Source organism: Leptonychotes weddellii, chromosome 3 (assembly GCF_054177405.1).
Source record: "Leptonychotes weddellii isolate Sample4059 chromosome 3, ASM5417740v2, whole genome shotgun sequence".
NCBI lineage: Eukaryota > Metazoa > Chordata > Mammalia > Carnivora > Phocidae > Leptonychotes > Leptonychotes weddellii.
This window is the reverse complement of record NC_138371.1, coordinates 58403377-58428770: the sequence shown is the minus strand read 5'-3', so window position 1 is coordinate 58428770 and position 25394 is coordinate 58403377. Positions and strand designations below refer to the sequence as shown.

General features: G+C 39.5%; 2 protein-coding genes across 2 annotated transcripts in view; one reads left to right on the top strand and one right to left on the bottom strand.

Annotated features, from left to right (window-relative positions):
- STK39 (serine/threonine kinase 39) overlaps nt 1-25394 on the bottom strand; it is a 400617-nt gene that overhangs the window by 10756 nt on the left and 364467 nt on the right. The gene's annotated exons all lie outside the window — the stretch shown is intronic.
- The window catches only part of B3GALT1 (beta-1,3-galactosyltransferase 1), a 500148-nt gene that overhangs the window by 432249 nt on the left and 42505 nt on the right, over nt 1-25394 (top strand). The gene's annotated exons all lie outside the window — the stretch shown is intronic.

Genomic DNA, 25394 nt, shown 5'->3' with positions numbered 1-25394 from the left:
AGAGGTCACATACCACTCCACTCAAGTTGTGTTGCAGTTAAGAAGGCATGTGAGGGTGCCTGGGTGGCTCAGTTGGTTAAGCGACTGCCTTCGGCTCAGGTCATGATCCTGGAGTCCCGGGATCGAGTTCCGCATCGGGCTCCCTGCTCGGCAGGGAGTCTGCTTCTCCCTCTGACCCTCCCCCCTCTCATGTGCTTGCTCTCTCTCATTCTCTCTCTCTCAAATAAATAAATAAAATCTTTAAAAAAAAAAAAAAAAAGAAGGCATGTGAATTCTGAATTCTAAATAAACAGTGTAATTTTTAGTGATGACACTGTAATGCACTGGCCTAAGTCATATTGTTAGAAATATCTTATTTTCTATTGCTGGAATAAATCAAGTAGCTAATTGGAATAAAATGCATAAAATCCTTGAATATCATGCTTTGCTGAGCATTTCGCAGTAGTGCTCGGATCTAGAATTATTCATGTAAAGATTTCCTTATGAATTGAGTGGCCAAACCCCAAATTCCTTCTTGCTGGGGTGTTCTGCTTTAGGGAGCAGTATTCTTTTTCACTCAGCTCACTCTTCATGAAGTCAAATGAGAAGTCAAAAGCCCTCTGTGAACGTTGACAATGCTCTGTTCGCCCTTAGGGCTTTTCTACAACTGCTTTTCTGATTTCATATCAGTAAACTTTTTCCAACTGTTCAAATCAGCAAGAACCATTGATTCATGGGTGCTACATTGAAAGCAATTTCCACTGCTCATTTCCAATCATTCTCACTAGTCAGCTTTTCTGAATCACTATAGCTATTAAATCAACACAGATGCAAATGGCAGGTCTGCCTCTCATTCTGTGAATTTGGATCGGCTTTGACATCATGAAAGATCCGTTGAATCCAGATCATTCCTGTTAGTGTGAGGTAGTGGGAAAAGAACAATTTGCAGCCAGGAAACCTGGGTTTTAGGTCCCCCTTGGGTATGTTGTTCACACACAGAATCTCAGGACCCTCACCTGTTACACAAGAGTAATAGCATCACCTCCCCCTGGGAATGTAAGGAGGGTCAGATGAAATGGTAATAAACGGGGAAATGGTAATTAAGCTCCACAGCATTATTCAACTGTCTTTAAAGGAATGGTGTTTTGGTAGTTAACGTGCTCATTTTCTATGTTGGCTGCATTCTTACTAACCTTGTTCAGGACTTATTTAATGATATGATCTCCGATTGTCACCAGAAAAATCTTCCTTCTGATTTTGATCTTCTCTCTAGGTTATAAGTATTTCAGTAAATTAAATGGTAACTTGAAGTAAGCTAAGTGGCAGGCACTACTAAGTCCAACAAGTGTATCTTCATTCCTTTATCACATATATTAGCATAGAGTGGCATTTAGGAACGTGGAATATTTATAACTGAATTATCAAGGACACAGTGTTTTGTAACTTCCCTGCTGATTATATAGAAGTATTTACTAGTATTTCTTTCTCAAACCTCCTCTCTACTTTCTTAGAGACCATGATTCTCACCTACAACCCATACATATACTTACCTATTTGTGTAAACAAGTGGTTCTCAGCCCTAGCTACAAACAGAAACACCTGGAGAGCTTGGGCACAATACACATATAGACCCATTTCTGGCCCCAGAGATTCTGATTTCATTGGTTGGGGATTAGTCTCAGGGTTACCTTTTTTGTTTTTGGTTTTTTAAGCTCCCCACATGATTCAAACGTACAAGTAAGACTGAGAACCAGGTTTTACATTTTGATTAACTAGAATTAAGAAATCCTTGGGCCATAATTATGGCCTGGCCAGTCAGAAGACCATCATCACCATGATACCTAAATTCAGCTGTGGATATGCAATGAAAAATATTGAGAAAAGCACAGGCTTTGGAACAAGCATGAAGTGAAATCTGGGTTTGTCCCATTCTACCTATCACCATCCGTGAGTGATCTGACCCCCATGTCCTCATCTGTCACATGAATCTAAGAGCACCTACCATACAGGGTTGCTGTGAGGTTTATATCAAGAAATATACATGGAGCAGCTACTAAAAATGATAGCTCTATTGATCATTAATGCAACAAACAAGGTCCCTATTTTCTCAGTGAGCAAACTGAATACAGAAGGTGAGAAAAATTACCTTTATGCTAAAACTGGGGAGTAGGCTCTACCAGCTAAATCAAATGAAAACTTTCTGGTTCTGTAGTATCTGATCATATTTCTCTTGAAATAACAAGAGATTAAATAGGATTTGTCCTATTGTCTTGAGTCTCTGCTGAGGCTTCCAAGCCCACCATTAGAAATCATGATGTACCATCATAGTTCAAAGAGTACTGCTTCCACATCCATTGGAGACATGCCAAGGGATAGCATGTCTATCCTTGGAATGTCTCCAATGGATAGCAAACTTGATTCTGAGACCCCCTACCCCATCCCTATTCCAGAACAGGGCATGTTGCTAAATACTGCTGAGCTAGAGCTAAGATCTTTAAAAGGATCTTTCCCAGGAGGTTTCCTTGAGTGCAGGGGCAGCCTTAGTCCAAAGATCAGGAGCTGAGAGGAAGTGAGGAAGTCAGCTGGAGAGTGAATCACCTATATCAGTAATGAGTGCTATGCCAGGGGGTCCTGGTGTTGAGGAATGGGGTGAAATCGTGAACTTGCCCACTGAGCCAAAGAGCCAGCATCCGGGCATCTGCCATTGCAAAGAATAGTGATGCCATATTACAGTAGCCCCATTCAGGTGAGACCTTGCTGTCTTCTCTCATCCGTCCCCTGTGGAGCCAGGGGAAGCCAGGTGCCAAGGAGAGGAGAGTAGAAGAGTAAGGTGGGCTTTATGTACCAGGTAATCACCCCGGTGGCAGCCTTTATTCTCCTTAGTCCTTGTTTCCAGATTTCAGGTGACAGTGACACAGCAACCCCTTGTGATGGGGTGACAAGACCCATCTTAGGTTTTAGGAAGAGGTCACATACCATTCCACTCAAGTTGTGTTGCAGTTAAGAAGGCATGTGAATTCTGAATTCTAAATAAACAGTATAATTTTTAGTGATGGACAATATAATGCACTGGCCTAAGTCATATTATTAGAAATATTATTATTGAAGCAAAAGGTCATATCACCACCCCTGCCACCCCTGACCTGCCGAAGACTGAGCTGGGATAGAGTTTCTTTAGGTTGGATGAGAGTTTGGAGTTTTGATTTAGATGACATTTGATCTTTCAATAACTTGAAAATGAAGCTCTTCTAGAGCCTCATAGTGATCTGGAAATCTATAGGATGAACCCAAGACAATGAGATCAAGAGAGAGAAAGGGAGAACCAATGGAACAGATTTGGGAAAATGATATGACAGGAAGTAATATTTCATGACTACATCCTACCCAGTCCAACTCATATCATATTATTGTGTATATTTCCTCCTGCGCAGAGGGTCTGGTGCTCCCTTGCCAGTGACAGAGTCTAAGTGCACAGATGACTTGAAAGGATATCATGGTCCTTCTGACAGACCATTTCAGTCCTGTAACAGCTCCCTCTATTTCATTCAAGCCAAAGAGTGTCCTGACAACTTTTAAGTTGGTACCAGCCATTAGCCCATATGTCATATAACTTATTCAGTTCTTATGATGCATCAGGAGACAGGTGATTGAATCACTTCTCCTTCTCCCTGCAGCCTTGGCAGGAAGATATCACCATGTCATTGTAGCTTTGTTTTATAACGCATTTCTCCTGGTGGGCCTGACACCCTAATACCTGCATGGATGTGGAGAAGTTAGGAGCACAGGCTTGGGAGGTTAGACTGATCTAGGTTTTCATCCTAGCTCTGTCACTAACTATGAGATGCTAGTAGGTTTCTTAACCTCTCTGGCCTTGATTTCCTCACGAACAAAATGGACATAATATCTGCTTTATAGGATTGTTTTAAGGGTTAAATGAAAGAATGTAAATAAAGCCTTTGGCACAATGCCTGGCACATAAGAGCTCAATAATGACAGATTCTAATATAATAATGATGATGATGATTATTATTACAATAATAACTATTATTTTTTTATTCAAGTATAGTTAATATACAGTGTTATATTAGTTTCAGGTGTACAAAATAGTGATTCAGCAATTCTATGCATTATTCATTCCAGTGCTCACCGCAAGTGTACTCTTTTTTTTAAGATTTTATTTATTTGAGGGAAAGAAAGAATGAGAAGGAGAGAGAGCACAAGCAGAGGGAGCGGCAGGCAGAGAGAGAGGGAGAATCAGACTCCCTGCTGATCAGGGAGTCTGACATGGGACTCGATCCCAGGACCCTGGGATCATGACCTGAGCCGAAGGCAGACGCTCAACCCACTGAGCCACCCAGGCACCCCCATCACAAGTGTACTTTTAATCCCCTTCCCTATCTCATCCATGCCCCCTTCCCCCACCGGCTCACCTCCCCTCTGGCAACCACCAATTTGTTCTTTATATTTAAGAGTCTGGTTTTTTGTCTCTTTTCTTCTTTGTTTGCTTTGTTTCTTCAATTCCACAAATGAGTGAAATCATATGATATTTGTCTTTCTCTGACTTATTTCACTTAGCATTATACCTTCTAGATCCATCCATGTCATTCCTAATGGTGAGATTTCATTCTTTTTTATGGCTGATATTCCATTGTGTGTGTGTGTGTGTGTGTGTGTGTGTATCAGTAGTGAAATTACTGGATTATATGTTAATTCTAATTTTTACTCTTTTGAGGAATTTCCATACTGTTTTCCACAGTGCTACACCAGCTTGTGTTCCCACCAACAGCACACAAAGTTTCCTTTTTCTTCACATCCTCACCAACATTTGTTATTTCTTGTGGTTTTTATTTCAGCCATTCTGACAGGTGTGAGATGATATCTCATTGTGGTTTCCATTTGCATTTCCCTGATGATGAGTGATGTTGAGGATCTTTCCATGTGTCTGTTGGCCATCTGTATGTCTTCTGTCAAAGCAAACTGCCATATTTATTATTGGGTAATAATAAATATTATTACCTCAACACCAAAAGTACACTTTCCTCTAGTATATGTTGGGGAAGAGGAATGTCGTAGATCCCTCCAGAATTTTCCTTCCCTCTCCATTTCTTCTCTACATCCCCTGCTCCTCCCACGGTTCCCTGCTCCACCATGGATAGGGAATGCTCTGTACATGGTGGTTACAGTGTGGAAACTATAGACTCAGGCACCTTGAAGAAATGTTATCAAATCTGCACAAATGCAAACAGAAGGGTGAATGTGGGGCAGGCCCACTTCCCCTTCGCCTTATTCCTTTCTTTTCTACACAACACAACCACAACCATGCAAGAATGAAAAGTAATTCAGGGTGCCTGGGTGGCTCAGTTGGTTAAGCAACTGCCTTTGGCTCAGGTCATGATCCCAGGGTCCAGTCCCGCATTGGGGGGGGGGTCCCTGCTCAGCAGGGAGTCTGCTTCTCCCTCTGATCCTACCCCCTCTCGTGCTTTCTCTCTCTCACTCTCTCTCTCTCTCAAACAAATAAATAAAATCTTAAAAAAAAAGAAAAAGTAGTTCAGACTTCTCTGTGACTTAGCAACAACTAAAGAGAATTACAAAAGAGGCAGAGATTTTTTTAAAACTATACTTCATCAGACTATCCTCTATTACAATAAAAGCTCCAGAAGAAATCAGTCCTTTCACTGCTGTCCCCTTGAAGTTCCCAGTCTTGCTCTGCAGAACTCAGGTTTGCCCACCATTACTTTTGCACAACTGCTAAGAACATTTCAACCCACCTTTTGGGAAATCTAATTCTACCAACTTGAGGTTTTAGTGCCTTTTTCTGAAGGAATATTTCCCCAAGGCTGAGTTTTTCAGTCTAGACTAACACTCCACTGGGGCTCAACGAGGACAATTAGAGTAGACTTGGGTATTCTATGTCCACTAGCTTACTAGGTCAGGATAAGTACTTGAACCAGGCTCCTTGCGAGATCTCTCCACCTGAGTAAGCTGTAACCATGCCTTCCTATTCTTCTGAGTCTTTAACAGAAAGCTGTGGGACCACCCATCCTCACCACTATCCCCAGCACAGCCCCGATCCATACAACTGCACACTTCCCAAGCACAAACTCAGAGGAAGGGCTTTGAAATTGATACAGAGGAAGCAAAGTGTTTCTCTGGCTGAAAGACTCCACCTCTTCTACCCCTCTCCAGAATGGGGTCCGTGTCCATGTTGTTGTGCAAAGCCTGGTTAGCTCCTTCCATCAACCCCCTGTTCCTCTTTTTCCTGTCTAATCATGCCAATCCTTGTTCTATCAGGAATTATTTAAAATAGTGATTTTTTTTTTTACCTTTTAATGGCTGTTCCCTTAACTACAAAAACGCCTAGCCAAAGCTTTGAAATTACCATTCGTATTGACCTAATTAAGTTCTTAAACAAGGTGCCTCCCTTTTCTCCTGTTACATTATTACATTATTTTCTTCTACTTGCCCTTTTATGTAGACGTGGCATAAATGCAGAGATCTCCACTTTAGATTTTTATTTGCCGGAACTGTGTCAGGAGATGAATACAAATTACTGTTTATCTACCAAACACTTACTTAGCACTTCTTAGGTGCCAGGCAGTGTTCTAAGTGTTTTACAAACATTAGCACATTTAATCCTCATGACAGCCGTATAGGTAGGCATTATCATCACCCCCACTTACATGTTGGAAAATGAAAGCACAGAGAGGGTAAGGAATTCAACAAAGGGTACACAGCTAGTGAGTAGTAGGATTCATACCCAGCAGCCTTGCTCTGGGGACCATTCTTTAACCAATAGTTCATCCTCTCTGGTTGTGTCATATAAGCCTTTTTCTCATTTTTTATCTTACCAAAAGAAATTCCTGATGTAGGTGATTTTTATCATCATTTTTAAATATGGAAAGAAACAGGACTCTAAAAGCTCCTGGAGTGGACTTTCCAAGTCACAATTAGACAGATCTCAAATTCAGAGTGGTCTTGTAAATCCAAAATCTGGCTTCAATATACGGCCTTCTGCTTGCCTGCGTTTACTCAGACAGTCTCCGAAGGATGAACATGAAGGAATTTTGGCTATAGAATTGTATTTCCCCACTTGACTTTGCAGTCAATATAATTATTTGATCAGGCCTCTAATGCAAAGCACATGTGCCTAGAGGGTCCTATAAGGAATCCATTTTGTAAATTACAGAGAAAGCCATAAAATATCTCCACATAAAGTGAGCAGGGATCAAAGCTGCCATAATTTTATGAACATAGTGATACACCCTTAACCAAAATCATATTTTCTCCTTGTAAATGAGGATAAAAATTACATTTTTTGACCTTTGGATCTTTGGATCTTGTATTTATTTTATATATCTCTCAAAAGAATTCACAAAGATTGACAGTCATTTGAGCTGCTCCTAGAAGGAAAAAATATTTTTAAACATTTGGCATGTAATAGACAGGCAGTAACTGCTTCTTTATCAATTGAACTATTGAACAATTCATACTCTGATCATTGTTTAGCAATTTATGACTTTTGAGGGGCCATTTATCACTACCTCCTGAATGATTTTCCAAAACAAATGCAAATCAAAAAGAAAAAAAGAAAAACAACAAGAATAATTTACTCTAATCTTTTTGATGGGATCCTGGTTGTCGAATTGATCTCCCCCATATCATAACATAGTCATTATTAGCCCAAGGTAAAGACAGCAGAGATGCTATATACATTTCTTATACTGAAACTTGAGCTCTTCTGAGTTAAAATTTCCCACCTTTACACCACAGACCTCCTTCTAGAATCAATCACAATGTATTTATTAAATTCCTAATATGCACAAATCCCTGTATTGAACATTGGAGATTTAGAAAAATAAGACATAGTCCCTGGCTTCAAGGAGTTTGTGGTTTATTGAAGAAGACAGACTTGCAAACAAATACAAAGAATACTGTGAGACACGTATTGGTAAATTACCTACAAGAGACTGAGGTGGCACAAAGTGGGAGTGATCAATGGACCAGAAGGGTCAGCAACAGCTCAGAGGGGATTTCTTGCTTTTTAGCTAGGTCTTGAAAGATGAGTAAGAGCCAGTTGAACCCTACTTAAACATGAGTATTTCAGGGTAGAAAACTTGTCAGGACCAGAATATAGAACACCTTGTAAATATGAAAATAGTTTGGACTTACAGTCACCATTCCCAACAGTGGAACACTATTAAAGAGTTTAAGTGGAAGAATGTGATTTCGTTTCCCTTCTAGAAAGAGCAGGATGATTACAGTCTGCTGGATGTATCCAGAGACCAAGGCCACAGACAGGGAAGTCAGTTACAGATTATTGTAAGAGCCCACAAGAAGGGCATTCAGGAATAAAACCAAGACTGGAGGACAGAATTTAGATGATAGACGATAGATAGATGATAGATAGATAGATAGATAGATAGATAGATAGATAGATAGATAGATAATAGATAAATGGATAATGATAGACTCAGTAGATGAGGAAGAGAAAGAAATGAAGCCAACCACTTACTAGTGCAGCTGCTACAAACATATCAGTTAAGGGGCTTTCAGGGAATTTATTATCTCGAGTAAGCACAAGTGTGTACATCAGGTGAGCCCAGGATTGGTCAAGTAGCCAAGTCCACCAGAATCCAGGTTCCTTTCCTTCCATCTTTCCACTGTCCCTACTGCTCACAGTCACCATAGAGTGCTAGCTCCCAGGTGCAAGCATTGCACATGGACACACCACCATGCATCAGTGTGCAAGGGAGTTTGTACCCTGAGTGCCTCTCTCTCAGAGTGAAGAAAGCCTTTCCCAGAAGCCCTCAGACCTCCTGGCAAGTCTCATGACCAGCACTGAGGCAAATGCCCCTACCTAACCCAATCACTGACAGAGAAAATGAGGCCACCACAGAGTGGCTTAGGTCAGTATGACTCAGCTGGGGCCGATGTCTGCCCTTCCTGGAATGCTGGAGCGAAATCCTGTTTCTCTAAGGAAGAGTCAGAAAAGATTGAGGACCAGGTAGGAACGAACCTTGTCTGCTACAGGGAAGATGATTAGTGTGGCTGCTTTTCTTCCAGTCTAGTTGTGGAGGCAAGGCATGTGGGGGGGAAGACAAACTGTACAAGTAAGGTGGTAAGTAGAATTTCCCCAGTACAGATGACCTGAGTCATCCATGTTTTGCAGACTCACAGGATAAAACAGACATATTGCATCATTTTTATTTTTAGAAATGAAAAATTCAGCCCCCAACCCGATGTTCGACCTCCATGGTACCTAGCCCTAGATTCTTAGCAAACATCTGAATAATGGATAGTCACCTTTTCTCAAATGTTAGGATTTCACAGGCTCTATAGACTGTTTCTTTATATAAATCCCCTGAACTCCTTTCCTTTTAAATACACTCCCTTCACTCCCTACAGATCTGAAACTGTACCTGTCAACTGATTCAGTTTTTACTTCAAAAACCAGCCCACTTTTCAAATGGGATTTTCCAAAAAGGAGAAATTTTGAAGATTCTCCACCACCAGATATTTTAGTAGCATAGAGACTCAGAAGGCATATTATGTACTTTTTGCAGCTTCAAGCCCCAGTCTTCTGAGTCCCTCTCACATCCTGGACATCTGTCTCTAACTGCTTAGAAATATTGCTAATGTTGCTTGAAACAAAAATGTGTTCTTCTGTGATTAACACGAGTCCGACTCAATTATTCTTCAGCTTTATTATCACTGAATAAACTAAAACCTTACGGTGAGCCTAATGAATATATGTCTTATTCAAATAAGTCTGGTTGAATTTGATGTTTTTAATAAAGAAACACACTCTGGAACACGTTGCATTAGTTCATAATGTAAAAGAATAAAATTCTTTCTGTTGATTCGCCACTGCGTGTAAAACCGTAATAAGTGTGCCGGCTCTTTGTTGTACTCTGTGTAACATTAACCAGAGCACTTAATAAACAAACTATATGGTGAAAATTCCCTCATTTAGCAGGCATCCAATTTCATTGATAGTTTAGGATTTTGACCCTTCTCTAGATGAGCCAAAAGACTAAAATAAAAAACAAACAAACAGAAAGAAGAAACAGAAATCTTTGCTGTGTATTGGTTATTTCCTCAACCTTGAAATTTATCCATGAAACACTTAGTAAAGCCCCTTTGTTGTAACAGAAAGGTCAACTTCATTGTCACTCTTTTTCTAACATGCTATTTATTGAACAAATGCTTTTTATTTCCCCCTTTCAAAAAGTTTAAGTTGGAATGCACTGTGATAAATTGTTGACTTTCATCCTGGTCACTCAATTCCACAAAGTCAAATGATCAAAGACTAAGCTATTTCTCACCTCGCTTTAATCTCACTGCCTCCATGGAAGATGGAAGGTAAACAGTCACACAGATCTCCAATTACCAATATCAAGATAAAAAAGAAATGACTCTCCTTTTCCACCTTTGAAATTATACATGGGTTGATCTAAAATAAATTTCAGAGCCTCAAGTACTTGCTTGCTTTCTGATCGCAAACAATGGGTTCTGAACAAGAATGAGTGGGTTAAGGAGGAGAGGTAACTTGGTTACCAGGCAGTCTCAGTGAGCACCAGGACAGCCTGGACAGGTTTCTACTATTAAACTCAGCTTTTGGGTGCCTGGGTGGCTGAGTCGGTTAAATGTCTGCCTTTGGCTCAGGTCATGATCTCAGGGTCCTGGGATCGAGTCCCACATCGGGCTCCCTGCCCGGCACAGAGTTGGCTTCTCCCTCTCCCCTTCCTCCCCTCGCCCCGTGATCTCTCTCTCTCTCTCAAATAAATAAATAAAATAAACTCAGCTTTCCTTTTGCTTTTTTGATTAGATTATAATTCTATTGGCAAACTATGATTTGTATTTTCCCAAGAACCTACATAGCAGATATATAGTTAAGAGAATTAAAACATTATTAAAAGTTACAACTGCATGTAGTCCTTATCTCAAAATAAAAAGTTTAATTTAAAAAATTATTAAAAGAAATCCAAAATCTAAGAGAAGGTAGAAACAATATGATATATTGCTCTAAACAGAAACCTATGGAAAGAATATTCTAAGACCATTATGACACGTAATGCCCCCTTTGAAATTTTAATTAGGAAAAAAAGAAAAGCCTCTGAACAACTCTCTTTTGTACATGGGTTGCTTTCTCTTTGTCCTGGTTAAAGTCATCATTGCTTTTTGGGAAGAATTGCCCTTTTACTTGCCTGAATTAACAAAAATAATTGGTTATTTTATATCTGTCTTAAAAATAACTCCTCCAGAAAACCCTTTCTTCTCTGTTCTATGGTAATATTTGGGGTATTTATTCAAGACAGAATCAATCCAATGCTGTATCTAAGGAGAATCCTGATTCCTTTCATTCATTTCTGTGCTAGGATGCAGTGTTCCTTACATTCTGAACAGAGATCCGTGCTGCTTTGTTTTCACATGTCTGACAGTAAACTGACAATCCTACCCCTGGTTGATTTAAATTCCAAAGCTTGGAGACCATCCATTCACCATCAGTCAGCATGACAGACAACCAGCTTTCTGGGGCACCTGGGTGGCTCAGTTGGTTAAGTGCCTGACTCCACTTAGGTCATGATTTCAGGGTCCTGTAGATGAACCCCTGTGGAGCCCCGAGTTGAGTTTGCTTCTCCCTCTGCCCATTCCCCCACTCGTGCTCGCTCTCTTGTTCTCTCAAATAAATAAATAAAATCTTAAAAAGGAAAAAAAAAGAAAACCAGCTTTCCAAGGTTTTGTGGTGTAGGTTTTTTGTTTGATTTTTGTTTGGTTTGGTTTTTTAATTTTTTTAATTTTTTTATTTTTTTATATATTTTTTAAAGATTTTATTTATTTATTCATGAGAGACAGAGAGAGAGAGGCAGAGGGAGAAGCAGGCTCCCAAGGAGCAGGGAGCCCGATGCGGGACCCGATCCCAGGACCCTGAGATCATGACCTCAGCCGAAGGCAGACGCTCAACCATCTGAGCTACCAAGGCGCCCTGGTTTGGTTTTTTTAGAGAGTTACCCTTGAATTGTCAATTATGGAGATATTTCTACTGCCAGGTGAAGGAGTGATTTGAGGGAAAATATTGAGTAACTTATATATCCATGTATTTATATCCTGGGTCATGTGTTCATACCATAATGATCCACTTCCTTCTGGAGCTACCTTCACTAAATTGTCTTTAATATTTGTCCTCTCCTTTTATTGGACTTGATTTTAACTGGTCGTATGAAATGGATTTCAACATGTGGGTAGTGATTATAATACATTTAATCTCCCCTCTCCATGTAAAAGAGTTTAATGTCAAAAATATCTTTATCTCCCCTGATAAACTGGCGTGTTTATTACTTTCATATTTTTTTTAAAAAGTATGTAGCCAACTTGACACATTTCTCATTTTGCACTGGCTGCCAGGAAGCCGAATACAATCGAAAAAACACCTCCAGCTCTTAGTAACAATAACTCTTATGGTTTACTTATCTGATTCTTATAACTTGGGTCTCTTTTTCCATTTCTTTTTTATTTGCCTTATATCTTCTGCTCTATGCCCCTGAAATCTTCGTTGGAAAGAGATAGTGTATAAGTAAATTCAACAATTAAACTATTCTTACTTTGGTATAATAATTTTTTAATTTTAAAACATATGAAAGGTTTCATTAAGGAAATACTAATGAGACATCTGAAAAGAGGGTAAAACAGAAATGAACATGATGGATTGCACTAGACGTTAAGCAGTCATTAGTAAAAATAAAGGTTTTTCTCTAGCAAGGTAGGTTGATGAGGAAGATTACAGGAACATTTTTGAGAGGCCATGAAATGGAGAACAGTTCTGGCAACTTTTTCTCATCACCTTAAATAAGCTATCATTCTAACACTGAGTTATACTTAGATTGTCTGTATTTCTGACTTTGCTGTTAGCTGTTGGCTTCTTGAGAATATGACCCATGATTTAGTCCTTCTTATATATAGTACAATATCTGATCCATAGTAAGGCTTCGATAAATATTTTTGAATGCCAAGTGAGTTTTCATCTCTTCAGTGGCATTCCTGTGTGAAGACAGTTTTCAAGGTGCTTTCTAATCCTATGATTTCAATGAATGCACTTTAATTTATGTTGCCATAGATACCATTTCCTAAATATGGTGCTTGAGACAGCATCTTGACTCTAGTCATTTCATCTGTGAATGGTTCATTATCAGATTAAAAGAAGCCTACATCCAAACATTTGTCTCAGTGTTGGATGAAATGTATCAAAATCAACTCTCAAAATAAACCATAATTTTCAGAAACCAAGAAAAATTAATGTAATATATTGAGCTTTTTTTTTTTACCTCACCAGCTTTTGCTAAAAATGATTGTCCGTCAAATGTAAAGAGAGTTTGAAAAATTGTTTCAAATCAAATCATTACACCTGATTTTAGTTTTGAGAAGTCACATTTTCTAGAACAGTCTAAGTGCTCCTTTGTGGTTTTATATTCCTTGTGTCTGGTGTTTGCTCTTATCAAGCTGTGAAGAGATTATAATCTCATTAAGAAATGAGGGGGAAAGTTTAAAGCAAATGTTAAAGGGCAAACTAATTACTTTATGAAATATGAGATGTGTATAAGACAGACAAAGGTTCTTAGTTTTAATAAAATTTCTGTCTGATTTCAATAAATGAATAAATGAATTCTATTGATGAATTTTATACATACACACATACACACACACACACACACACACGAAGTATATATACATATAGATTCTCCCCCCCAGAACATAAGCTTCTCCAGAGCGGGGAGTTTTATCTGTTTTGTGCACTGATGTATTTCCAAGCACCTAGAATAGTGCCTGACATATATCTATTCTTATTAGACATTTGTTGAATGAATATAAAAATACCATGCTGAGGGAATGATAAAATTTAATTATTTGCTCTATCTCAGTCCAATTAATTTTTCCCATTATTTGATTTCATGTATATAAAATCATTGAGACAGGGATCCCAGGAGTAAACATATGGGACATACAACCAGCTCCCAGAATAGTCAGCAGTGAGCATTCTTATGTGGCGTCTTCTTTTTTTTTTTAGATTTTATTTATTTATTTGAGAGAGAGAGAATGAGAGACAGAGAGCATGAGAGGGAGGAGGGTCAGAGGGAGAAGCAGACTCCCCGCCGAGCAGGGAGCCCGATGTGGGACTCGATCCCGGGACTCCAGGATCATGACCTGAGCCGAAGGCAGTCGCTTAACCAACTGAGCCACCCAGGCGCCCCCTGTGTGGTGCCTTCTAAAGTTTGGAATCCCATGATTAAACAACCTCTGGAGCCTTTGTTTTTTTTAACCATTAAGTCAAATGTTTAGGAAGGGAAGACTGCCACCTGTACTATCCTCCCCTACAACTCAGTCACCCCACCGTCATTCAAATCCTCCCCCTAAACTTTCTCAATAGAGCAAAAGCCAAACCAAACAATAAAAATATGTAAGTACAAGTCCCAAACTAAAATGAAAGTGGTAAATATCCTAAAAGTATTATCTGCAACTTGGCATCCCTACCTAACCATAAATCTTAGAAACCTTGGAATTATTCCTTAATATTGAAAAGCCCTCTGGAAACAACTTGACCTCACACTCTATTTAAACTCATCTTTTCACCCTTACAAAAGAGAGGCTTCTGTTGAGGAACCAAAGGAATCTGTTGATCCTTGTCTTTGTGCATGGGTTTGGGCAACTGTGTGAATGAGACCTGTCCTTGATGAGTCCTCACAGACCAGGAAGAACTTAGGTGCACAGCTTTTCTGTCCTAATCTAGGGGCCATCAGTTCCCTGAGCTTTGGGTGTTGGAGTCTAGAGAAAACACCTGCAGGAAGGAGACATGCTCTGGACTTGAATTTAAAAACCGTAGATGAAAAACTGATTCAAAAGAGGCACTCACTGAATATATTCATTGCAAGTTATTTCTATATGACAGAAATTCAAAAGGTGAAAGGTGAGACAGCCAAACATATGAGTAGTGAGTTCATGTGCTCACTCCTTGGCAATGCATGCTTTTGGTTAGATTTTATATATCATGATATATATAATAATCATATTATGTATATAATCATATATATTTACAATATATGATTTATGATTGAGAGAATGGAAAGAGTAGAGAATAAAAACTCTCTCTATACAAAATATAGTTTTAATAAAATTTCTGTTAGCTTCTATATATATATATATGTAGAGAGAGAGAGAGAAGCTATATATAATATATATATTATATAATATAGTTTTCAATACTCTACTGCAAAGATCAGGGCCGGAGGCTCTGATTAGGTCCTTAAGGGCAATAGTGAAAACAAAGCCAGTTGGTATATATTGGTCCTAAATAAAAAAAGCCATCAATTAGGAAAATCACCCCATCTTGTTTGTCCTCCCTTTGAATGAATAAGGAAAATCATTGTAGACGTGGGTGTCAGAAGAGAAAATGTGAACCTTAGATTTAAATAATTTACTTCCCCCAGGCTATACTTAAAATTTAAAGGTCTAGCTTACGCATAAAAAAAAACCTGGAATCTTATATTTGTGATGTTTTATCCACTTCACATATGCATTACTAAAATTGGACTATAGTTCTTAGAAAAAAATAACAGTGCATCTGCTTTCCATGAAATCTCCCTAAGGGATATAAATGTTTTTATTTGCTCCAATGAGCTACCTGAATGTCATGCGATAATACAACATGACAACATTCAATCTGGGGTAATTCAGCATGACAGCATTTTTTTTTTTGGACAGAATTTAAAGTATTTTAGATTAATTTGCCATATTAGCAAGTGTTACATGGAACTTGCTACAGCTTTTTGAGTCTATGTGCATTCACTATCACATGATCCTTGTGCATCCCTAACACCAAATACCAGCTCTCATAGAGTTATCATGAGAAGATATGATGGAGAAACCAGCTGGAGTCTCCTCCTCGTAGCAGGATTTCATAAATGCTCCCAGGGGTGTCCCAACACATTTGGGGGCAGGAGTCCAGAGTCATTTTTCTCTCTGCACCCGTAGGCAGTTGTACCACAAGACGCAGTTGGATGGGAATTGGCTGTAAGTCCCGTAGCCCCAAACACGTGGACGTGTTGACATAACAGCTTGCACTCTAGTCCTCCCCATGAGCTCTGACTTCATGCAAAGTGTGCAGCCCAGTGCCCAGCACAGGCTTTTACATGCGAAGAACCTGACTGTCAAGTTGGGAGAAGCCTCCACAGTCACAGAGAATGAGAAATAATTCTCAGCCTTCTAAAGCAAGCCTAGTGGAAAAGAGTGGATTTATGGGAGGCACCAGGAGCCAGCACCTTCCTGGGCTTCAGAGAGACTGCTGATCTCATTATGTGTGGATGTTTCTATTTTAATCATGTTTTAAAATATAAAGTAATAGTTGAATTCATATCCGTTGTCAACTCTGGAAGCCATTTCGAGGTACAGAGACTAAACACCCTTGCACAGCTGCTCTGACCATCCACTTCTATCCCTAGAGGTAATGGCTATTCATTGTTTCTTGTTTTATTTTGGGGTTAGGCCTAAACATTTAAACTTAATATAACCAAATGGTTTAATGATTCTTCTAATGGGACTCATTCATAGTTGAAAATTCAATTATACCCATCCTATCCCCATTATATTATGTATCTCTAGCAAGTCCCTATTACAACTATTTTGTCAGCAACTCTTGAAATACATTACTGCAGTACAACTAACCCAGGAAGAAGAATTCCTTCTTAATGTTTATAGTGTTGTGATTGCCCATAGGTAATTGCTATGTCTTTATAATCTATGGATTGAAAGATAGGAATAACAAGAATCTACAGGGAAGTCGACAACACTTTAAAATGAATTCACATTTTTCTCATCACCAGGCATATGTACACATTTGAAAAAAAGTAATAGTACCTACATGTACCAGACAGAATTTATTCAGGCTGCAAATAATGATTGGTGTGCAGATGGATTTTCGGATCAAATCCCATGAGGAAATTAATTCATCCTTGCTGACCAAGTCCACCCACCACCTCCACAGACACACAGACGGACACACAGACCCACACCCCAGGTTGGGAACTAACAGCATCAGACTATAGAAACTTTCCATCAAGCAGGGAAGTTCATTTAAAGTAAATCCTTAAAAGATTGCAGTGAAGCACCACTGTTCTAAATGGGTCATCATTTAATTTTGAGATATTTATGTGTTTTGAAGAGCAAATAGGCTTTCTATTCCAAAATAGCTCAATTATGTTTTGATTGCAACATTAGGTTTTCCAAGGATCTTGGATCTCAAGTACTGTAATCATTTATATGTAAGTTGATAATTGCTTTACAAAAATAAAAACTGCTGTTGTGGTATAGTGTGGGCGTATGTTGTGTTTTATCATCCTGAGATCTCACAGTGCAGTTAGCTCTACTGAGTTCAGAACACGCATTGTTTGATTCTGCATGATTTCAGGTACGGCAGCTTCCAGGTAAAGAAGAGAAGAAAATGGGCTGATGCCTGTGCCTCTGGCAGGGACTTGTTGGGGGGGGGGGCTGGGCGGGCGGGGGGGCAGGCTTGCCGCAGCTCGCCCATCTCTTTGAGCTTTAGCAAATGGTTTTGCTCTGCGTAGTTAGCTTCGTTCGCTTCCTGCACAAAGCCTTCAGAAACGAAAGAACATGCAGTACGTCTATCCAAAACCCCCCAAGGAATACCTTTTTTTAAAAAGTACATTCTGAGTGACCTATTTACACCCTCATTCCATCATACATGTCATGATCCCATGGAGTAGTGGGCAGTTCTAGGTACACATTTAGCCTGGGCAAGAGTGGTATTTTACTTTAATGGAGTAAATGGTCCTTTTGTACTTACTACCATTTTTTTCCAGAGGAAGTGTATTACAAGGAGTTCACACACACAGTTGCCCTGATTTGTGACTTTTCTCAAAATTTCTTTTTTATTTTTCATTGAAAGAGAAAAATGAGTAGATTGGGTTTTAGGAGCCAGACCAAGAAGGTTTTAATGGAAGGAACAAATGGAATGCTTAAGATACCATATCTTCGGGACTACTGTTGCACTAAGTTTAATGAATATAGGCAGGACCAGGTAATTTCTTGCCCACACAAAGAAAACACCGTGTAGATCCAAAGGCAGTTTATCAGATAATTTTTAAATAGAAGTCTAGAGAGCTCTGCACATATTGCCCAAGGTCGTCGATTGTTATCTTTGGAGAAAAATAGTTTCTTTTCCTGTATGTGTCCAGTTAAAATGTACAGCTTCCTCCTGAAAAGAAATCAGGCAAAAATAATAACACAAGAAGAAAACATGAGGGTGTAGCTCGCCCATCCTCTTCTCAGTGATGGAGTGGGCTGCCTAAATAGCAGAGAAGTTCAAGGCACAAGTACGGTAAGCAGCCCAGGTGATATTGCTGTCAAGGGGGTGAGGTATAGGTGGCTTCCAGGACCTTTAGTGAGCAGGGCATTCTGGATATCAAAACTTGAAAAAAAAAATAGTATTAATCAAAGTACTAGAATAACAGGTATAAAACTGCATTCATGTAGCAGAATCGTTAGTGAAAATTGTAAGCCTTCTCCTATGAACCTATTTCTTAAGTGTCTGACATTCAAATTTAGTCCTTCTATGAGATCATTAGTCTATAGGCTTCACCTAGTTTTGTTTCGCAAATAAAAGGACTTGTGTTTTTTTACATGAGTTCTGTTTCCCTGACATCTCCAGACTGGTTTCTTTTAAAGTTAGCCAAGGCATGGACAGCTTTAACTCCCCATTCCTTTGGAAGGTCTACTGAGGAACATGTGCCCAGTTTGGAAGTAATGGATGTGCATTTTCTTTGCACATCTAAGTACCCATCAAACCCAGGGTAAGAGAAGAGCTTTATGTTTCAGAAGAAAAGATGCACTGCTCCCACATGGACCTACTGCTAGACATGCCACAACTTCAGCAAGTCTCACTGATCTTGGAATACAGCCATCTCCAATCAGGGTGATCCATTAAGAACAAAGGTGACCTCTCTGTAAGTCCCCACCCCCCACCTCCCGCCCTCTGCAGAAGCTGCTGCAGGTTCTCTGTCATGCCTCTCTCTGGTCAATATGGTGGCTGGCATCTGCACTAAATGTGCCTGGGTATGGTGGGGAACCTCTTAAATCAGGAGGAGGATCGCTTTCCACCTACATGTCAAGTCAGGATGCTACCCTTTGAATTAAGAGGTACTGTTGCTGCTTTGATAGTCTATAAGGCAAGCCCTTCAGGCTGTTGGTTTTGTTTTTGCTGTGGTTTTTTTAATGGTGGTGATATATTTGTACAGACACTGGCCTATTCTCTCACCCATTATCTCTACTGACAGATGCCATATCCATTCCTAAAAAGACTGATCTAGAATAAAATGCCTATAGAAAAAGAAAAAAAAAAAAGCAAAGCAACTGCCCACAGATAGGTCACACTCAATTCTCACTCAAACTAACTGGCTGCAGACAGTCATGTTCAAAATCAGCAGTCATGTTCGAATTCCATGAGCTTACATGGCATGGTTTACTCTAACAGTATTTGCAAGATATGTGGAGCATGACCTGAAAAATGCAGCAGGACAGTAGTTGACTCAGTCAATATGCAAGCTTTGCAGAATTTCTTTGCACGTGTACTTTGGAATGGTCTTGATTTTCAGAACCAATTTTGGCATCTATAAAGGCAGAGATAAAACTGTAGCTAAAAAGTTTGACAGCCAAACATAAACAAGGATCTATTCCATTGTTCTGTGTTTGCTTGTTATAAAGGTAAATTTATGTTGTACCAAAATCATTTGTGAAGCAACTCATTTATACAGGCTAAACTTTTATAAGTAAGCATACATTAGGACATTTGTATTCCTGAAAATTATCATGAAGTTATATCAAACTTGTAAAAAGCTCAAAGTGTACCAGATATTTGGAATTTCTTACTTAATAAGACTTTGAAAACTTGGATTTTCTTCATTCTTCTTTAAATCCCAGGACCTAGTATGTGAATTGCTCTTAAAAGGAAAATAAAAATATTATTGAACTGTTAAAAGACTAGTTCACCTGTATTTCAGCTTCAAATCAGGAAAAATGGGCCATGTGATTTGGAGCACCATGCTAAATCCCTTTATCCTCACAATATCCCCTGTTTGATTAACAGAAACATCAACTGCATTCATATTTTTCAGTCGGAACAAGTACAGCTATTACTCCTAATTTTCAGTATTCTGAACACCTCATTCAAGAGGAAAATGCATTTGATCACACACCAAGGAAGGCCTGTGCATGCACGCACACACACGCACACACACACTGTTCAAGATCTCTCCTCTGTACTTCGGTATCTCCGTTACTATACTTTGTAATCTGGCTTTTATTTCTCTCAAGAAGGATGTGAGTTCTTTTGTATTTCCAGCTCCTAGTAGAATACCATAATAATAGAAAATACTCAAAATAGTTTTGTTGAATGAAACAGTGGCCATCACAGGAGAGGAATTAAGACGCTGATTCTAGAATCCACGGTATGGCTGTAGCTATATTTTATCAGTTCATCTAAGATCAAGATATTGTGAGAGACTGAGCTCCTACCAGGTGCAAGGCTCCATGCTTATATTGTGAGGTATAAGATGGGGTTTGCACCCAGTGATTTTATGTTGTGAAAGAACAGTTTTTGGAAACCTCACTTCCTCTCTGCTTTGATGCCTGTTACAGAAATGTGACAGATGATGGGATAGAGATAGTCAATACTGAGTCACTTTTTAATCACTGAATTTTAGAATCATCCACACTTTTCTTACTGAGTTTCAAAATTCTAGCCTCATGCACTAAAATCATGACGAGTTCTCCTCCATTTGAAGTCTATTGTTATTTTTCCTAAATCAGATGCCTAAGCGATGTTTTGCAAAATCTGCAGTGCCAAGATTTAGTGTAGGATGTAAGGGCAAAGCTGAGAAGAGTTTCTGCATAATCTGTCTCTGCTTGTCAAATCTTGGGTTTCCCTACTGTCTTTTTCTGTGGAGTAAAGGACTAAGAAGAAGAAAAAACTTCAATAGATGTGCAGCTCTGTACAGAACCATCCCCCTGCGAGTTTCTACCCTAGCCGATGGTGAAGTCTCTCACACTAGCTTCCTAACGATGTTGGTGTTTGCAAACAGAAATTGGCTTATAGTTCATCTTTCCTAGGAATTAATTAAAAAAAAAAAAAGCTGGAATGATGTTAATTGAAACTCTTTGTGGGGCTTGGTTAATACACTCAAAATCTTCTCCCACCTATGGTATATATCCTGAACTGCCTCCAGAAATATTTAGTGACTTCATTCAATGAAGACATGCTGCAGTTTTTATCATTCTGCTTTATTAGTATGAATGACCATGTTTACATCTAAAGAAATGCATGTACTTTCAAACAAAATCATTTCCACTGGCTTTTTTTCTGAAGTATTTTGTCCCGGATGTAGTTGGAGCATCGTCAGGGCTTACTCCTTTGATTGGCCCTGTCACTTAGGCTCTGACCGTCATATCAGCGAGTCGTATCTCGTAGGGCTCGTTCTGTTTCTAAGGGAGCTCAACTGCCTCTTGCAGAAAGGCAACAATAAAGACCACTGACAACGCAGCAGGTCTAGAAGTCCTGGGATTCGAATAATACCCTGTGTAGAATAGGGAAGACCCAGTCCACAGAAGTCAGAGCTGACACTGGCCTCTGCGGCCGTCTGTGCAGCGTGGGCTCAGGCCTCCCTGTGACTGCATCCCCACTCTGCCTCTCCCTCCCTTTCTTCCTTCCCCTCTCATCGTGGTGGCGTGGATGTCACTCCCCGAGAACGTGCCCCAGTAAACTTCCTGCCTGCATATCTCAGAGTCTCAGGTCTGTTTCCTAGGAATCCAGCCTGTAACAAGAGAAATGGAAAGTTAAGTCCGTGATCATTGAAACTTACCGACTGAAAACCCTGTTCTGTCTCCTAAATTCGTTAACTAAGTAGATCAACTGTTTCCTCCACCTGGTTTCCTAATGACTCACAGAACTTACCTTGGTGAGTTCATAAATGGGCAACGCAGCAGCTCTTTCTGTTTTGTTCTGACAGTCTTGATTCAAGTCCTTGGTTGCAGACAGACCACACACAAACCAGGATCAAATGTGGCCACATTGTGACATTAGAGATTCACGGCGCAAATCCCTCCGTTGCCACGAGGAGGGCTGCAGCAAAACGGGAGACAAAATCTCCCGTCCCAATGTTATCACTACCTTATTTGTCCTATTCTGTCACTAAAATACTTCATAGCTAACTCTCATGTGGAGGCACACAAAACGAATGTGATTCCTTACACAAAAATGGCATGGGCAGAATTCTTTTTATTTTTTTAACAATTTTTTTTTTTTTTTAAGTAGGCTCCACACCCAATGTGGGGCTTGAACTCACAACTTGCCTATAGGACAAGCGATCAAAAGTTGCGTGCTCTACCAACTGAGCCAGCCAGGCATCCCCAGAATTCTTTTTTGCCACATGAAGCTAAAAAGAAGGGAAGATATAAATGAGCTATATTAGAATAATGCAGTAGAGTAGTTATTAGTTTTAGGCCTGGTAAAATTGTAACTTAGATTAAGAGGTGGGTGACAAATTTTTAGTCTAGGCTATTTCCCCAGAAAAACACAATAATTAATATAGTCAATTTTCAATTATCTGCCCAAGGAGAAATAGCAATAATGGCAATTATCCAAAAGAGTAGATAATGAACGAATTGATTTCTATTTGACTTGGAAATATTGTTTTGTATTCTAAAACCAGCTTTTGGATGTGGATGCATTTTAAATTCTGTGAAGTTGCTATGCCTCAAACTTGAATACGAAAATTGTACTTTAGAAATCAAATGGAAGAACGTGGCTTATATTCTTCATCTTGTCTTGTACACTATATTCCTGCTTTCTATATTATTGCTAAAAACACATATTATCTCTTAGGGTAATGTTCATCTTAAAGTAGAAAAAATTTGCATCTATATGTTTCCTAGTTTGTATTCTCCTAGCACCAATGACAATTTAATATTTTGGTTGAAAGGATACCCTCCTTCCCTTCCATTGCTTGGCTAAAGTTGATTATATTTATATTTTGTGTATGTGTCAAAAACAACTAAACAGAATGAGTCGTCAAGATAAGGAGTTATGTCCAAGTAAGACTTGAGATGTATAAATGCAAATATCTACCCGTGGAAAACTGAGGTGGCCAGACATACATTTTCCACACCTATTTTGGCCCTGGTTTGGTTATTTTTCATTCAGTAAATGCTAACTTGTATACAAAATTACCTGGCATAGGATCTGGCTCATGTTAGCAGTCAGTAACTCGTCATTTCCCTTTATTCTTTGCTTCCTTTAATAATGTTTTACATAAGATGTTTCATATTCATGCTTCATATACTTTAGTAAATGCTTATGTTTTATTCCATTCTTTTTCTGTATAGAAAATATTCAATTTGTAAAAATGAGGAATTTTTTTTAAGATGCTAAAGTAAATCTTTCAGGTGTTATCTTCCCAATATCAATATCCAATATGCGTTTCAATTCCTAAAAGCTACCTCCATGGAATTTGATTTATCGTTATTTTTTTTAGATTTTATTTATTTTTATTTTTTATGTAATCTCTACCCCCAAGGTGGGGCTCAAACTCACAACCCCGAGATCAAAATTCACATGCTCTACTGACTGAGCCAGCCAGGCGCCCCCTGATCTATCACTATTAATCTATTAAGAGCCATAGCATTTTAAAGGGTAAGTGTGAGGGTTTATGCACACTAAAACTTGACCACATACTCTCCTGTCTTATTCTCAGTCATGTGGCACTCTCCCATTCTAGAACAGTACATTTTCACACAAGGCAGAAGATTTTATCAAGCACTGCGGTGCTTTCGATGGCTTGCTCTAGGACTCCTTTGCTTTGGTGTTTGACTTGATAAGTATTTGGTGTTTGACCAAAGTTGGCTTTTTCTCCATTCAAAGATCTGAATAGTTATCTTCAGTTGAACACTGGCAAGGCACTGAAGAGGTGGGTTAAACAAATGGTTAAGCTGGGTAGACCTAGTTTCAAACACTGGTTCCGCTACCTCCCAGGGTGATATTAGACAAGAGACCATCTGTCAAGGTCATGGTTTTCTCATTATTAACTGAAGATAATAATATAAAATGAAGAGGATTGTAGTGATGCTTACAGATCATAAATGTAGGCAAGTTAGCATACATTAGGTATTCAATAAATACTGGTGTGTGTTACAAATACTAAGAAACATTTACTGAGTGCCTACCTTGTGCAAATACCATTCTAGGCATTTTCTCTGGGTTGATTCATTTACATCTCAGTACAACTCTGTGATTCAGGTCGTGTTATCACTATTTTAAACAGGAGACCTAGAGAGCTTAAGGCACAGTAAGCAGCTGAGTCAGTATTTCAACCCATCCCCTACACTTAGCCATCACACAGCACTGCCTCTCGTATAGAGAGCAGACTTTTAGCAGAAACTGGAGCCAGCAAGTAGATTCAGGAGCCCCCCTCATGCCTCTGCCCATTCCCCTAGTAATGCCATTCTTCATATCCGGCCACACGGCTTAAACACCACCCCAAACACATACCTATGGTCAGAGTATTATTTCCTCTGAGGGCCCATCCTATTTTACTCACCCAGCTTTACCCAGCACTCATTCCATAACATGAATGGTGAGAACAGAATTTTATGCCTCTTGGTATGAAGTTTTACACAAACGCAGCTTGAGACCCAAGGCTCAGATCAACTGAAGGCCACTTCAGTCTGTCATTTCAACAGATCTGCTCAGATGCAGCCAGTCTCCGGGTAGTCACAAGGGAAAATGAAAGGTCGTGGGTAAAAGGGAAGGTACTCGTGCTCAGAAGCCCCAGCTCTGCCACTAACTAGCTGAGTCTTTGCCCCCTGGCAGCCCTTCGCTTCCGCCCCCGGAACCCCTTCTCCTCATGTGGAAATTGAAGATGTTGCATTAGATCTTAGGTACAAGCTGGCCACCCATGAGCTAACCCTGACCTTCCGGGAGCCTTTGGCTTTAGCCTTGTTCGACTTGCACAAAGTTGTGTTTAATTTAATTTTACAATACAAAACAAGAGATTTTTACATGAAAATCCTCATTTCTGTCTTCCTTTGAAACTCTGAAGTTGTAGCATATCGGGTCTGTTTTTCCTTATGGCATCAATGAAAACCGTCAGCCAGATGGGAGCCTCCAAGCTGGGACATGGCGCTTACCAGGTCGCCACAGCCCTACCATCCCCTGCTGTCGCACACCCAGCTTGGCCCTCATCCTCATCGATGCCACTCGCCTGGTCTTGTAGGCACATGGGTTTGCAGTCCTAGGACCAGCTCTCACCTCCCTATGTTCATTTGTTCATTATTTTTCTTGTTTGATCAACCTGTGTTCA